The sequence below is a fragment of the Lutra lutra genome, chromosome 10 (genome assembly GCF_902655055.1).
Source record: "Lutra lutra chromosome 10, mLutLut1.2, whole genome shotgun sequence".
In the NCBI taxonomy this organism is placed as follows: domain Eukaryota; kingdom Metazoa; phylum Chordata; class Mammalia; order Carnivora; family Mustelidae; genus Lutra; species Lutra lutra.
In genome coordinates this window covers 7,381,879-7,397,283 of record NC_062287.1, presented here as the reverse complement: position 1 = coordinate 7,397,283, position 15,405 = coordinate 7,381,879, and the positions used below count along the sequence as shown (strand labels likewise).

At 41.5% G+C, this 15,405-nt stretch overlaps 1 non-coding gene across 1 annotated transcript; it reads right to left on the bottom strand.

Moving 5' to 3' along the window:
* Positions 1 to 8,277: 8,277 nt before the first annotated feature.
* LOC125080289 (small nucleolar RNA SNORA52) lies at positions 8,278 to 8,410 on the bottom strand. Its single transcript, XR_007121312.1, has one exon. It is a non-coding gene; the product is annotated as a small nucleolar RNA SNORA52 (small nucleolar RNA).
* Between the last annotated feature and the right edge of the window lie 6,995 nt (positions 8,411 to 15,405).

The following is a 15,405-nucleotide window of genomic DNA, read 5'->3' as shown; positions in this document are numbered from 1 at the left end:
GGATTCTTTTCTTCTGCAGTAGTTCATAAGTTGATTCTAAAATTCATATAAAAATGCAAACTACCTGGAATGGTCAAAACAAGGAATAAAGTTGATAGATATACACCATTTGGTTTCAAAATTATTATAAATCTACAGTAATCAAGGCTGTGTGGAATTGGCATAAAATAAACATTTAAGAAGAGAGTGTCCAGGGACGCCTGGGTGGCTCAGTTGGTTAAGCAGCTGCCTTCAGCTCAGGTCATGATCCCGGTATCCTGGGATACCCAGTCCCACATCGGGCTCCTTGCTTGACAGGGAGCCTGCTTCTCCCTCTGCCTCTGCCTGCCACTCTGTCTGCCTGTGCTCACTCTCGCTCCTCTCTCTCTGACAAATAAATAAATAAATAAATAAATCTTAAAAAAAAAAAAAAAAGAAGAAGAAGAAGAGAGTGTCCAGAAATAGATTCAGTTGGTTTTCCACAAAAGTGCCAAGGTAATTCAATGAAGAAAGGAAAAATTTTTTAATAAATAGTACTGGAATAATTGGATAACCATACCCCTCAAAAATGAACCTCAAACCTACTTCACATCTTAAGCAAAAATTAACTTGAACTGTATTACAGACCTAAGTGTAAAATTAATCTTACAATAATTCTGGAAGAAAATATAGGAGAAGATCTTAATGACCTTTGGTTTGTTGAAGAGCTCTTAAAAACAATACAAAAAGCATGAAGTGAAAAAGAAAACAAATTAGTAAGTTGAACTTCGTCAAAATAAAAAGCTTTTGCTCTTTAAAAGACTGTCGTGAAAGTGAAACAAGAAGACACAAACTGGGAGAAAATCCTCAGAAAACCTTTATCATACAAAGTACCTTATGTAGAATATAAAAATATCTCTTATTAACTAGTCAGAAGAGAACCCTTACTTAAAATGTGCAAAACAGGGGCACCTGGGTGGCTCAGTCGTTAAGCGGCTGCCTTGGGCTCAGGTCCTGATCCCAGGGTTCTGGGATCGAGCCCCACATTGGGCTCCCTGCTTACTGGAAAGCCTGATTCTCCTTCTCCCACTCCCTCTGCACGTGTTCCCTCACTCGCTGTGTCTTTCTCTGTCAAATAAATAAAGATTTTTTAAAAAATCTTTAAAATGTGCAAAATAATTGAATAGACACTTCAGCGAAAAAGATGTATGACCACACATGAAAAGGTCATTGTGAGCCATTAAATAAATACAAATTAAAATTGTAATGAGATCTCTTACACAACCACTAGAGTGGCAACAATTAAAAAGACTGACAGGGTGCTTGGGTGGTTCAGTCGTTTAAGCGTCTGCCTTTGGCTCAGGTCATCATCCCAGGGTCCTGGGATGGAGCCCTGCATTGGGCTCCCTGCCCAGTGGAGAGCCTGCATCGCCCTCTCCCTGTGCCTGCCACTCTGCCTACTTGTGCTCTCTCTCTCTCTCTGTCAAATAAATAAAATCTTGAAAAAAAAAAAAAAGGTAAAAAGACTGACAATATCTAGTGTTAGAATAGGAAGCAACTAGAATTCTTACATGCTGCTGATGGAAATGCGAAGGGGTCCAACCACTGTGAAAACCCGCTTGGCAGTTTCTTCATTAGTTGTTCCTATGATTTGACCCCACCATTCCACTCCTGTCCCAACCATTCTACTCAAGAGAAACGAAAGTACGTTCTACACAAAGATTTATGTACAAATGTTCATGGCAGCTTTATCTACAATAGCCAAAACTTTAAGCAACTCAAATGTCCATCAAAATTGGATGGATAAACAAATTGTGATATGTTCATACGGGAAATACATAACGGCATGAATGAATCTCAAAGTAATTCTTCTTTTTTTTTTTTTTTAAAGATTTTATTTATTTATTTGACAGAGATTACAAGTAGACAGAGAGGCAGGCAGAGAGAGAGGAAGGGAAGCAGGCTCCCTGCCGAGCAGAGAGCTTGACGTGGGGCTTGATCCCAGGACCCTGGGATCATGACCTGAGCCGAGGGCAGAGGCTTTAACCCACTGAGCCACCCAGGCGCCCCTCAAAGTAATTATTCTAAGGTGAAAAAAGCATGGCCAAAAAAAAAGTTTCTGCTGAGTCCATTTACATAAATTTACATAAATTATATAAATTTACATAAATTCTAGGAGATGCAAACTAATATATAGCAACAAAATTTCCAGTCGTTGCCTGAACGTGAGTTGGGGGAAGGGAGAAAAGGCACAAAGAAACATTTGGGGATGATAGTGTTAACATTCCTTATCCACATTGTGGTGATGGTTTCATGAGAGTATAAATATGTCAAAACTCATCACATTTTATACCTTATACATATGCAGTTTATCACATGGAAATTATAAGTCAATAAAACAAAAAATAATGCTTTGTTAAACACTGTTCTTTTTATTCTTCCCAGTTTGCTTATGAATAAAATGATTAGCAATCCAGACTTGCATAGCTTTCCCTAACATTTCAAAATTCTACGCTTACAGTAGTTAAATGATAGTTACATTGTTAAGTTAAAATGATATTTAAGGTGTCAAAATGTGTTTTAATGATTCTTATTAAAAGTTACTTCAGAAAATGTGGAAAATATTTTTTAAGTATTACGTATATTTCTTACCACTTAGGAGTAACAGCTGCTATTTTTGTTTTCAGACTTTTTCATGCATATATATAAACATAATTTCTTTTAATTGGGATTATATTGCATGTCATGTTTTGTATGTAGCATTATATTACATTTTTACATGTAATGGTCAAAATGCAATTTTTTTCTCTTATATAATAAACGTTACATTGTAATGGGTATGCCACAATTTCTTTAACTTTCCTTGTTTGGGGACATTTACGTTGTCCCCAGGTTTGCAGTATTATGTATTTGGCTGTGTAAACATCTGTGTGTGTGTGTGTGTGTGTGTGTGTGTGTGTGTGTGTATGTTAAATCATTTCCTTATTTTTTAGTATAAGCTCTTAGAAATGGATTAATGACTAAAGAGTAAGACTATATTGAGGACTCCTGACAAGGTGTCCAGCTGGCTTTCAGCAACATTGTACCAACTTCCATCTTCACTGAAATATATAACAGTATATGAGAGAGCTTATCTTACTATATTCTCCAAGGTGTTGAATCTTACAGTGCTTTTACATTTTAACACCATTCTCCCCCCTCATTGTTAAGGAAACAAGGAAATTCCTTGAAGGAACTTAATATTTTAATATGACATCCTTCTTAAAATATATGAGTCAGCTTTTCAGAAAAGTAAAAACCAATGCATCACTTTTATGAGATGAGTAGTGGCATGAACATTCATTAACATTGCATTACAATGCTTGTCCATCTCACAATTTTTCTTTTGCTAATATACAAATCACCTGCTCTAAATAGTCTCTGATTCTGATACATGATCACATAAAAATTTTGTAAGATTTATTTTTTTAAGTAGGCATCATACACAGCATGGAGTCCAGCATCAAACTCGCGACCCTGAGATCAAGACCTGAGCTGACATCAAAAGTCAGAGGCTCAATTGTCTGAGCCACCTAGCCCCCCTAAAAGATTTTTAAGGCCCAGTTTGTGAAATGGTGAATTCTTCTTTCTTTCTCATGTAATGTGTTTGGCTTATTTCTTTTTCACTTAATGATAGGTGTCCAGTAGAAACTGTTACCTGTCAAGAAGTGACAATTACTTAGCTACAAATATCAAGTATAATTTTATAGACTGAATAGTTAAAACTGAAGACTTATTCTAGGATCTATAGCCTGTTTAGATCCCTCTTGTAAATAGATATTTTTTAAAAAATTATTTATTTATTTGACAGAGAGAGCACAAGCAGGGGAGCAGCAGAGGGAGAGGGAGAAGCAGACTCCCCTCTGAGCAGAAAGCCTGATATGGGACTTGATTCTAGGACCCTGGGATCACTACGCAAGCCGAAGGCAGACACTTAACCAACTGAGCCACCCAGGTGCCCCGTAAATAGATTTTTAGATAAATCTGTATTTAGATAAATATAAAAAATAGGTTCCCTGTTTTTTAATTGTGTTATATCAGAGATAAAACTAAGACACAGGTTAAGTGCTAGGGTCTTTTCATTTTCGTGAATTCTACAGAATGCTGAGTCTTCTGGTCTTTCTTTGATGATTCTGACCTTTAACCAAATGACTGATGTGCTCCTGCTGGTCTAGCACCAATGAGTGGTCTAGCCTCAGATAGCCTGCGAGGCAGTAGGGCCCTTGGCCTCAAGATAATTCGGGCAGGGCCAACATCCAGGGGTCAATGTTAGATCAGCTTTCAGTGGGTGTATTCAAGAAGAAAAATGGTAAAGAAGCCGACAAAAAGTTGTACTGTTTGACGCCAACCAGGGGATCAGTATGCTGTGAGTGAGGTCTACAGGAGCCTACCCAGAGGCTGTGATTAAAGGTGATTTAAAGATCAATAATGCATATTCGCTAGATATTGCAGGATGTTATCAAACTGTGTTGAGATGATGACAAGGGGTACGGAGAGGCTACGTGCAAGTCTGTTACAGCCGGTGCCTGGATGTTTGCAGGTGGAGGTGGCTGTTACCTTGGAGAGTAAAGCCGCCACCAAGGAAAGACACTTGGACGGGGAAGTTACTGTCAGAACCGCCTGACATGACCTTCGGTGTGAAGAATGGCGTGAGGACGGTAAAGAGGAGCAGTCTTGAGTTTGCTTTGTAATTTAAATAAATCTGACTTGAGGCTTCGTCAGGTCTCTACGTCAGTATGTCAGTATCCGTACTTTTCCCCATGCAGGCATCCGGAGGAGACTGGGGGCAGTGGGGAGAAGAACGATGCCTTCTGCATCAAAGGAAGCGGATCTCAGAGATGCCAGCCCTGCGAGGAGATGAGAGATCAGCCGGGTTGTCTGGATCCAGTTTTTACCAAAACGATGGGCCAGAGAAAGAAGGAACCTTAGACAGTCTGACCTAGTTACATTTGCATTTTCCCAGGAAAAATGAGTAAGTGGTAGAACGGTCACACTCTTAAGGCTGCTTCTAAGTTTGAAATTTCTCTGTGATGTTATTTCAACCCCGTATATGCTTTTCTTCTTTTGAAAGCTGTAAAATTCCTCAGAAACACTTGGAGTCATTTTCTGGCGCAGAGGCGGGGAGAAACAATGACATTGCTTTCGGGGCTGAAGAGAGAAGAAAGCTCAACTGGGGAATGCAGGGCGATGCTAGAAGAAAGCCAGGGTCCCACCTGGATCCTCTGGGAGAAAAGGATGAAAAAGGAAACCAGCCTGGCAAGGAGACCTGTCCCCACCCATCTGCATTTGCAGGAGAACCTGGCCACCAAAGGCACTGCACGTTTCCAGGCAGGAACGACAGGTGGCACTCTACAGTGGAGAAGAAAAAAATCACTAGGTTTTTCCTTCAGATACTGACATGTTCTCATGAAGTTTACTTTCCCCAAAGAATCTTTTTAAAATCCCACACTGATTTGGCAACTTTCTCATTATCATGCCCTGCAGCTCAGCAGCACGCAAGCCCTGGGTGGTTTCCTGAGGGGAAATCCTGATCTCCTGGATTATATAAAATAAAAACATAAAAGAAGAAGAAGGAGAAAAAAAAAAAAAGAAGAAGAAGGAGAAAAAGGAGCAGAGGAAGAAGAGGAAGGAGAAGGTGAAGGAGAAGGAGAAGTACAACCTTCTAGCCACGTTTGTTGGGAAGATCCAGTGACTGGGCCTCTGAAGCTCTTAGCGGATCCCCCGGCCTGGAGCAGGTGTTTGCTCAATGCCGTCGTTGCTTCTACTGACTCAGTTGTGCGAGTATCTCGGGATTAGGCGCTGAGTACCCAGGGCCACACTGGCTTTTTCAGTGAGAGGGTCATCCAAACTCGGTGGAGTGTGGTGGAGACTGCTAGATGTTTTTTGCATCAGACATCTCTTAGGTGATGCTTGAGATCTTTCGGCCTTCTCTGTCTCAGACTTTGGCCTCTTGTCTGGCCCCAGCTGCTGCTGGAGTACCAGCTCTGCACGTCTTCTGACTTCACGCAGATGCCATATGATGGTCACGCCCCTCAGGACCTGTGCCATTTGTGGGCTGACTCCCCTTGCTGAGGTTTCCCTGTCCTTAAAAGAATGGACATGCCCTTCTCTTTCTCAGAGCATGAGCAGGGGGAGGGCCAGAGGGAGAAGCAGACTCCCTGCTGAGTGTGGAGCCCAACGCAGGGCTCGATCCCAGGACCCTGAGATCATGACCTGAGCAGAAGACAGACATCTAACCAATGAGCATCAAAGCCAGGAGGGAAATAAAAGAGAAAAGCATATCCTAAGAATGGATATGCTTTTCTCTTTTATTTCCCTCCTGGCTTTGATGTGAGCATGATGGCTGGAGCTAGGGCAGCCCTTCTGGCCATGAAGTAGAAGCCATATGTTGAGGACGGCAGAGCGCAAAGACAACAGGAGCTGGGGTTGCTGTGGAATGGGCAGGCAGCACACCAGGTCTAGACTGCCTATCTGGATATGATTTTGAGAAAGAAAAGTTTCTATCTTTTTAGAAGACTATTATGTGGGGTTTTCTGTCACTCTCTGCTAAGCTGAATCCTAACTATTCAACTAGAAAATTGGCCTTCCATTCGAATGAAATGAAGGGAAAGGGAGAAAAAACATCATCAGGTGTTAGTTCAGAAGCATCGAACAGTGGCACTGGATCCAGACGTCAGTGTTTTTACCAACATCACATTCTATCATCTCTTCTAAATTGAGGGTATGCGAGCCAGATGCCCAGTGACTTGGTCGTCTTTGAGATAACAATACTGACATTCCAGACTAGCATAAAGCAAACAAAACACTCTCTATCCAGAAAGCTGACCTGTCAGTGCTTCTCATCTATGTTAATGTTTGGTATTAGTCGCAGTAGTATTTACTGTGGGTCAGGCTCTGTGCTGAGCTCTCCAAATAGAAAACCCAGGCAACCACACTCTGTGAAGGATATGTCTGAGAGGGTCAGAGCACTGGCCTGGGATTCCAGGTGAGAAGTTTACCAGCATCCTGGTTAAGACAGTAGCCAAGTTAAGGAGGAGGGAGTGGGCTATAAGACTCCTTAAGAGATGATATTCACAGGACTTGATGACTGACGGAAGCAGGGGTTGAAGGGGTTCAGAATTATTCTCAGGTTTCTAGGATGGAGGTCTGGCTAGGAGATGGCTTCACAAATTGAGAAGGAACACACACGAAGGAAGAGAAGGAGAAGGAAGGGGGGAGGATGAGGCTTAGCAGAGAACGTAGAGAAGATGATGGGTTCAGTCCTGGGCATGTTAAATGTGAGTTATCCCTGGGCACCAAGAAGAGATGGAAACAAGAAATGAACAGACGAGCCTGGACCTCAGGGAGAAGGCTTGGTTAGAACACTTGTCGAATGATTCTGTAATGTTTTGTTTGTGACGTTGTGCTTCCCAGTAGACTGAGTTTTGTTGGGGAGGAATAGTCTTGCTAATCTTGTATTCCCGGAACTTAGAACTGAGCCTACAACATAGTCAATGCTCTATGAATGTTGGGTCAGTGATTGGCAGTTAAATAAATGAATGAATGAATTTCAATCCATCAAAAAGTTACACATTTTTGTCATCTCAAGTTGCGACTCCATATATGTTCGAATGGAAACATGTTGAGCTCGGTTGAGTGCAGAGTACCATGGATGGGGTCCATTATGTTTTCATGAGCTCCTGCAGGCTGGCCTCAGCACAGAGGCACCCTTCAGTCATGGCCACAAGAAAAAGAGAAAAACACCTTTCAAATTCCAAAGAAGTTGATAGCATACCTTTGGACCAAAAGATCCTTCCCTAGTTGGGAAAATTGTTCTTTTGTTTTTTTTCCCCTCAAGAATTGTCCATAGCATCCAGCAATGCGCCTGGAAGCACCGACTCACGGAGAACTGAGAGGAGGTCAGAGCAGTGGATGGTCACCACTGCATACGTCAGGGCCACCTGGTCACCCTCTTTTCAAATCAGATCGTTGTGCCCAAAGAAGGAGTTTTGAGGACAGGAACAGAGGCACAGCCCAGTGATTTGGAAAGTATTCCCAAGATTAATAAGTGGACTAAATCCAGGACCCAAGCAAATTTGCAAAGGGCCTACGAGTTTGTCCTCTTTCCCCCTTTCTTCATCCGTAGTTATCAGTAACAGAAAAGGACTTCCCAGGAATAGCCAATTCTGATTCAAACCATCTCTCCAACTTTTCTGAATCATTACATAGATGTATTATCTTCTTGATTCGAAAAGCATTCGTATATTCCATTACTAACATTTTTTTTCTTTTCTTTTCCTGAAGTATATAGAAGCTTCCCCAGCACAAGCCCACTGAAGTCTTGCTCATGGCTCTGGGTGAGGCTTCTAGAATGCTCTGTCCATGAGTGAAACTGGCAGGCCACAGGCTGCCTGGCAGGGATGAGGACGGACCGCAGTGACTAAGTCATTAATTCTCATGTTGTGTAAAAGCAATTTATAATAAAAGTTGCTTTTGAACTGTTTTGAGTAATGGCAGGTTGTATGCTTTGAGGCTCTCCAGAGGAAAACAGAACCAATAAAGAAATATATGAGAAGATGTATTATAGGAATTGGCTCAGGCAGTTATGGAAGCCAAGAAGTCCCATGATCTGGGGTCTGCCAGCTGGAGAGCGAGGAGAGCCAGTGGTATCATTTAGTCTCCGTCTGAAGGCCCGAGACTCAGGGTGCAGCGGTCTGTCTCCCAGTGCAAGCCTGAACAAAGGGGCTGCTGGCATAAGTCCTGGAGTCTGATGGCCTGGGAACCAGGAGCTCACAAGTACAAGAACAGACGATGGATGTTCCAACTCAAAAAGAAAGAGAATTAGCCCTTCCTTCACCTTTTTGTTCCATTTGGACCCCCAAGAGATTGTGTGAGACCCGCCTACACTGGTGAAGGCAGATTTCTTCCCTCAGTACCCGGAGCCAAATGTTAACCTCTTCCAGAAACACCTTCACAGACATGCCCCCCGAAATATTTTTAACCAGTTATCTGGGTACCCCTTAAACCAGTCAAATTGACAGACAAAATTAACGATCACAGATGTATTTCAGGAAATAAGTGGCCAAGTCCCAAAGTAAACAAGCCCGTGCGAGGACTTTGTTATTTTACTACAATAACCATACCTAGATATTATAAACCATTAGTGTTGCCAAAAGCAATATTCAAAAAGTATGAGTGATTTTCTCTGCACTTAACAAATGCATTGTGTTGGGACTCAGACTTGAGTCCACCAAATTGAGAGCAGCAGGTTGTAATTAACATGAGATTTGGAGTCAGGAAATCGAGTTTTTAGTCTCACACTAACTTCTTGGGTCATTTCATTCATTCAGCAAATATTTATTGAATATCATATAATGCATTGTGGTAAGTGCTAAGACACAAGAGTGGAAAGAAATTGACATTGTGTCCACATTTATAGACTGGTGGTCTAATGGAGAAGGACAGACATCAACTTTTTAAAAATCTGAGAATTAGCAATACAACTGTTATGAAGTCCTACAAAGACAAGTCACATGGAGGTTGTGCCAGGGTGGCAGGGTGGCCCATGCAGGCTTAACTGTGATTGAGAGCTGAAGGATTATCAGGTGTCAACTAGATCAGTGGGGCAGAGGGAGCTGTATATGCAAACTCCTAGTGGCCCTGGGAGAGGACCAGCATATTCTAGGCATTATGCATGGTCAGAATGGCTTGAGCTTGGAGAATAAACGCAAGCCAATGACCAATATTAGGAGGTCAACCAATGGGTCTGGGGAGAGGAAATGGGAAGCCAATGTGAGATAGTCATAACTACATTTCAGCGCATTAACGCTGGGTTCAATATTGGGAAATAATTGTAGGGGGCACGTGAGCTGACATGAGAAGACCAGTTAGAAGCCTATTGCTGGTCCAGGAGAGAACCGTCGTGTGATCCGGTTGGAGGTGGTAGAGATAGGAAAGATGAGACTGAGGCAAGAGGAGGTAAGAGCCATAGGGTTAAGGAATAGGTTGGGTATGAAGGAGGTGAAGGAGAGGGAAGTGTTAAGGAGGGCTCCTGTATTTCTTGTCGAGACAGGGAATAATGGAAGCTCCCAGACTGTGAGCTCACAAACTGCAGATCCTCATTTCTGCTTCTGCAAAGTGAGAGGCAGACTCTTCTTTGAAGTCCTGTCCAGGTTTAAAACTATTTGACTGTATTCCAGAATTCAACCGCTTTTTGAAACTAAAGATGCCCCAACTTGAGTGGAAATCCTCAAAGGTCAATGCTTTAGTTATCTGTTGTTACATAAAAATAGTGCCCAACCCTTAGTGACTTAAATCAACGTTACCTCATGATTTCTGTGGGTCAAGGAGTCCGGAGCCGCTGAGCTGGGTGGTTCTGGCGTGGGGGTCTTTCAAGGGGTGGCATTCAGGTTCTTGGCGGGGGCTGCAGTCACCTGACCACTTGCCGGGGCTGGAAGATTCATCGGGTTCCACAGTGGCTTACTCACGCGGCTGTTCGAGGAAGGCCTCCGGTCCACACCGCCTCCCAGCAGGAGGCCTCCACTTCCTACCATGGAGCATCTCCAGAAACTGCTTGGGCGTCCTGGTGATGGGGCCTCTGGTTTGCCCCAAAGCAGGTGATCCCAGAGAGGGCCAATGAGGAGGAAGCTGCAGTGCCTTTTAGGATCTTGTCTCAGGAGTCACATACCATCAGCTCTACTTTTCTGTTTGTTAGAAGCAAGTCACTATATCCAGCCCACACTCGTGGAGGAAGGGAACCAGGTCCCACCTCTGCAGGGACGGGTATCAGAGAGCACGCGGATGCATGTGAGAACCACCACAGAAGAGCTTTAAGTCTTCCACGCGAGCCCCTTCATGAGGGCCGGACACCTTTCCTCCAATAATAAATAATAACTGTGGTATACATTTAACTAAATTAAAATACAACTAAAGGGTTACAAACTAGAAAACAGCTGTCTAGAATACTCAGTGCTAAAATTCTAAAGGGTGAATATTTATTCATTTATTTACTTATATGTTGGAGCACCTGGGTGGCTCAGTGGGTTGAGCCTCTGCCTTCGGCTCGGGTCTTGATCTCAGGGTCCTGGGATCAAGCCCTGCATAGGGCTCCTCTGCTCAGCGGGGAGCCTGCTTCCTCCTCTCTCTCTGCCTGCCTCTCTGCCTGCTTGTGATCCCAGTCAAATAAATAAAATCTTTAAAAAAAATACTTATATCTCTGTCATGAGAGAAGGACAAAGCTTACTGAGTCATAAACAAATGGATATTTGGGTCAAATATTATGAAACACTATGAAGTGATTTCTCTGTACACAATTACTTTCTGCATAGGTCATAAGATACATAATAAATTCTAGAAATTACATGTTATATATGAGAACCAAATATTTTACGGGTGAGTCAGAATCTGAATCAGAGTTGAAGAATTTTAGAGCTTGAAGAAAGTATACAGATGGTCAGTCTAATCCAGCTCCCCATTTAATAGTAGAGAGAACTGGGAGTTGATAGAAATTTTTAAAAATTTGTTTTTTTTCCTAGAGCGCTCACACAGTTAGTGGGAGGAAGCCACTTTTGATGGGGTGGCCATTTCCCAATAATACTGGAGAGGGGAGTCAATGCTTTTTGAGATCTTCTTCTGGTCCTGAAAATCCCTGAGGCCTTCAGATAAGCTCTGGGCAAAGCACAACAGGGGTCACATTCTCCTTTGTTTAACACTCTCTGCAAGTAAGTTACAGACTAGCTCATCGCATCTTCCAAGGTCATTTAGCAACTTGTTTGTAGGAATTGGGACTAAAGCCAAGGTTATGAACTCCCTCATTTAGACTCTCCACTCTTGTTGCTTACCTCTGAAATTCTATTGCCTTTTATCACAAACTAACTGGCTTTTCTATTATACAAGCAGAAAGGATTAAGTAACAACTTTTACCTTGTCATCGTTGAAGATTAATATGCTCATATCTGCAAACACATTATGAATTATGTACTTACGTAATTTGATCTTTGATAGAGAATAAAGGCAGGAGCAGACCTGCGGTTTCCCGAGTCTTCCTTTCGGTATGTTACCCATCAAACCTCTGTTGACTGTACTGAAATTTTATAGCTTATATCAGCAATTAAATTTGTATGGCCTACTAGGCATACAAAGCAGATGATAAGATAGTTTTATTTACTTTGTCTCTTTTTACGGAGGGCCATTATATCGGAGAGCACACTGTGAATATGTACTTAAATATGCAAGATAGTGGGAATCAGGTATGAAATACCACAGTTCATAATAGAAAAGTCTATTTTGTGATTTTACATCTTTATAGCTTTTAAAAATAGTGAATAAATTTTTAATGGAAAAACACATTAGTATATAATGATGCTTAGATTAACTTAATATCTAGTATTTAATATTCAAATCCTTGATTTGAACAAAACTATTTTCTGAAGATGCAGCTAGAAATAAAAGGCCTGTTTTAAAGATGTTACTGATGTTCATTTATTCAGTGAGAATTTATTGGATGTCTCATTCGCTATATAGCTCTGATTTCCAGTTACTGAATATATGCTTGCTCCTAGATTACCCATAGAGACTTCAAACCAGCATCTCTGTAACTTGCCTAATTATCTTGACTGCTCCCTTCTACTTTTTTATACTTCCTATTTATCTTAATGGTACCCATTGGAAACCCTGACATCATTTTCACATATTCTTTTCTCTTACTCCTTGAAGCCTATCTCCAAAAAAAATTTTTTTTAAGATTTTATTTATTTGACAGACAGAGATCACAAGTAGACAGAGGCAGGCAGAGAGAACTGGGGAAACAGGCTCCCTGCTGAGCAGAGAGCCTGACTTGGGGCTTGATCCCAGGGCCCTGAGATCATGACGTGAGCCAAAGGCAGAGGCTTAACCCACTGAGCCACCCAGGTGCCCCTCCAAAATTTTTTTAAAAAGATTCTATTTCCAATTCTTCATCTTCGAAACCTCCCACAGTCAGTCCTTCATACTCTCTGGCCTAGACTTTTACAGCAAAACTAAGGTGTCCCGGGCAATCTCACCGATCTCTGAGCCACAGAACCACTCTTCCAAGTCATCCAGGTGGCTGCCTGTTACTTTACTAACACAAAGGGGAACCCATTATTCCCCTTCTGACTGCCTTATATGGATTCCTACTTCCTTAAGGATGAAGGGCAAATTCTGATCTTCCCAAGCAAATTTCAACTTACCTTTCTGGTCATAAACATCCTTATCTCAATATCAACCCTATCTTGCTATGCAGTCTTCGAAGTTGATTGCTTTTCCCCCGTCTTCCCCCTTAGGGATCCCTCTACTCACCAGTTCAAACCCCACCCCCACCTTCCTCTGAGGGACTTTCTCTTCTCCAGGCACAGTGAACCACCCTTCTTTTCTGTCTCACTTGCTGCGATGTGTCCATCTTTATTACAGCTCATACGGCACAACTGTTCGTTTGCCTTTCTCATTACAGAATCCAGAGGGCGGGAGACTAGTCTTACTCAAACTACCCAGGGGCATGGAACTCAATGTTTATTCTAGATGGGAAAACCTTCCATTTACAAACCACACTTGCAAAAAGGAGTTTTCTTCAAGAAGGAATTTTGTATGTGCTAGTGAGACAAATGCTTTGTAACTATCATTGGAATTCTAGAATCCAGAATTAGTATGTTATGGTGGAGTGCAATCAGATTGTAGCATAGAAGAGTTAGTAATAGATTGTAAGAGATTGCTTTTGGTCTTTTTTTTTTTAAGATTTATTTATTTATTTGAGAGAGAGGGGCTCTCAGGACTCTGAGATCATGACCTGAGCTGAAACCAAGAATTGAACGCACCACCCAGGCGCCCCTGGTCTGTCTTTTTCATGCATATTAGGTAGGGGTTATATGAATTTTTTTGCATATATTTGATGTAAGGAACAAAACAAAACAATGATGTGTGTAGATGGCAGTTACACTGACCCCTGACTATAAAGTTCGGCCGGTTAAGTTCATTAGCTCCTTTTGTGTCATTGATGACCCACACTGTAGTAAAACTAAACTTAAATAATTTTTTTATACTGTAAAAGTAAAGAAAAAACAAAACCCTGAAGAATAGAATAAAGAAAAAAAAATACCCATAGAAGACCATGCAGCCAACCCTGGGTTTCAATCTTTTTCGTTTTCCTAACACTTCATACTTCTTTTTGTTTTGAGAGAGAGAGAGACTGTGTGTACTTTTTTTTTTTTTTTTTTTTTTTTTGAGAGAGAGTGTGTGGGCATGGGTATGGGGAGAGAGGCAGGGACGGTGGCAGAGACAGAGTCTCAAGCCGACTCCCCACTGAGCGCAGAGCCTAAAAACCCGGAGATCATGACCTGAGCCTAAAACAAGAGTTGGACACCCAACCAAGTGAGCCACCCAGTCCCCTCTTTGTTGTTAATTTCTTTTAAACATACATGTGATCATAATGCATGGATAGCTTTGTAACTTGTTTCCTCCCTCTAATACTACAAAAAATATGCATGTGATACACATCACATAAACATTTAAAGCCCTTACCCAAAATATTACAGAGCATATATGGCTACCTTTAAGATACATCGTTTCCAAAACAAACAAACAGACACTTCATTTCTGTGTTTAATTTTTGCACTTATAAATACTATTGTGATCTACAGTTTATGAATAAAGCTTTTGCTCTATTTCGGATGATTTCATTCAGGAAGAATTCCAGATATGGGATTATGGGTTACAAGAGGATGCACATTTTTATAGGTTGAATCACTGTGCCAAATTGCTTTCTAAATAGGTTGTTTCAGTTTACACTCCCACTCACAATGTCTGAGAGTACCCTTTTTATCTCACCACCTTTGAATGTTATCTTTTACTTAAATATTTACTAATATGGTAGCCAACTGAAATGTCACATTTTCTGGTCTGTTTGCAGAGTTTAGGATAAAATCAAGGCTCTGGAGTCAAATAGAACTAGGTTTGGTCATTGCTCTGCCACTTCCTGGCTGTGTTACAGATTACTTAACTCCTTTGAGGCTCTTTATTAGATGATTTTTTTTTAAAGGGTCAATGTTAATATTGACCCCAAACACAGGGTTGTTGTAATTATCAAAAGAGATGTTCATGTGAAAAGCCTGTTGCTCTAGTGCCTAGCACGTGACAAAGCCTGCTGCTCTGGTGCCTAGCATGTGACAAACGATAGTGAATCCTTTGTTTTTATTGTAAAAGTATGTAAAAGTGTAGTAACTTCTGCTAAGTATGTATGTTGCATACTTTTGCTTGATTAGTGTACTCTCCAGGTATTTACATAATACTTTGACTACCTTTACTCATGCAACTTGATTGTGGAAGGTTGAACAATTACCTGGCTAATCCTTGCACCCTGGGGATTAAGTCAGGGAGTCATCTTTTAGTTAAGAAAAAGCACACACCTGGTTCCCACCC